We start from the raw sequence: 1,981 nt of genomic DNA, 5'->3' as shown, positions 1-1,981 counted from the left end.
TAGTTATTTGAAGTGTCTTAATTTCCTCCTTACACTATGGGATTCAGTCTTACCCACACAGGATATTTGCCTTCATTAAGTTACTCTCCTGAGGGAAAAGTCCATTCAGGGCTTCACCTTAGCATTGTTTAATTAAGATAAGACCCCTAATAAAAGGTGGCACTCAGACATGCATCAGGAAGCAGACCATTTCTGTCCCTGAAAATCACTGCACAGGCATGAAAACAGAGGTAAGAAACAGAAAAATTTTTAAATAGCATTGTATGTAATAATGAAATTGGTTATTTGTGAATAAGGAAGGAAATATTTTTATCAGATGAGAACATCAATTAGCTTCTAGATACGGGAATACGTTATAAAGAGGGAACAATTTATGGATATACTTGAAATTACAGACTACTCTATATTTTTTGAGGATTTTTAAAGAAAGGAATTACACAGTGGGCTACTGAAGAGGACAGTTTTCTCAGGCAACAAAAGACAATCATGAGCAGAGATGACCTGACCCCTCCTGGAGCCGTCCAGCTGTGCTATGAAAATGTGAACAGATCCTGTGTCAAGACTCCCTACTCCCCGGGCCCCCGCCTGCTCCTCTATCTGGTCTTTGGCTCTGGGGCTGTGCTGGCTGTCTTGGGAAACCTGCTGGTCATCACTTCCATTCTCCACTTCAAGCAGCTCCACTCCCCAGCTAACTTTCTGATCGCCTCTCTGGCCTGTGCTGACTTCTTGGTGGGGACGACTGTGATGCCCTTCAGCATGGTCAGGTCTGTGGAGAGCTGCTGGTACTTTGGGGACAGTTTCTGTAAACTCCACTCCTGTTTTAATGGCTCCTTTTGTTATTCCTCTATCTTCCACTTGTGCTTTATCTCGATTGATAGATACATCGCTGTCAGTGACCCCCTCATCTACCCAACCCGGTTCACCTCCTCTGTATCTGGCATGTGTATCGCCTTCTCCTGGTTGCTTCCCATTACTTACTGCTTTTCCCTTCTTTACACAAGGGCTAATGAAGCTGGGCTGGAAGGAACTAGTGAGTGCCCTCACCTGTGTGGGAGGCTGTCAGGTTGCAGTCAATCAAAACTGGGTCTTGATAGACTTTCTATTATTTTTCATCCCTACTCTTGTGATGATAAGTGTTTATTCCAAGATTTTCCTTATCGCTAAGCAGCAGGCTAGGAAAATTGAAAGTCTGAGCAATAAGACTGCAACATCATCAGACAGCTACAAAGACAGGGTAGCCAGGAGGGAGAGAAAAGCAGCCACAACCCTGGGCATCGCAGTGATAGCTTTTCTGGTTTCATGGTCGCCGTACTTCATTGATTCTGTCATCGATGCCTTCTTGGGTTTCATCACACCCACGTATGTTTTTGAAATATTAGTTTGGATAGCTTACTACAACTCAGCAATGAATCCCTTGATTTATGCTTTCTTTTACCCTTGGTTTCGAAAAGCTATCAAACTAACTGTCACCGGGAAACTGTTCAGACAGAATTCTTCCACAATAAACTTGTTTCCTGAGTAGGTTCTTGTTTTCAATGAGAGGAAGTGAAAGAGATTCAAAGAGATTTATCAGGGGAAAGCAAATATCATCCACATGCAACTTGATCTCTTAGTGTAAAATAATGGAATTATGTTTCAATTTTACACAAGGGAAACAGGAAAATCAATGAATTTCACCATGTCCTTTCCAAGATGAATAAATTGGTCTCTTTATTTTTGTAAGTATTTAAAAACTTTTATTATAACAGACAGAAACTCCCGCTTTCATAATTCTCTGGAAACAACTCCAAGGTGTCTAGAATGTGAGCCTTTGTTTCAATGAACATTCATGAGCTGATTACGCTCGTTAATTCTGGGGTCCTGGAAACAGAAAATATAGCAAGAAAGATATTTAAATCTTGTAAGCTTTATATGTAAATTTATGAAACATCCATTCCATATATTGGATTGCTTTAGCTATAATAACTCATTTGCTCTATAA

The 1,981-nt window shown here is 40.7% G+C and overlaps 1 pseudogene; it reads left to right on the top strand.

The window, feature by feature from the left end:
- Positions 1 to 450: 450 nt before the first annotated feature.
- On the top strand, positions 451 to 1,522 carry LOC134472190 (trace amine-associated receptor 7a-like; annotated as a pseudogene).
- Positions 1,523 to 1,981: the final 459 nt, after the last annotated feature.

Source organism: Cavia porcellus, unplaced genomic scaffold (genome assembly GCF_034190915.1).
Source record: "Cavia porcellus strain 051 isolate PalLab524CR breed Dunkin Hartley unplaced genomic scaffold, mCavPor4.1 scaffold_22, whole genome shotgun sequence".
Classification (NCBI taxonomy): Eukaryota; Metazoa; Chordata; class Mammalia; order Rodentia; family Caviidae; genus Cavia; species Cavia porcellus.
Note: the sequence above shows the minus strand (reverse complement) of the source record. Positions and strands in the feature narration are given on the sequence as shown.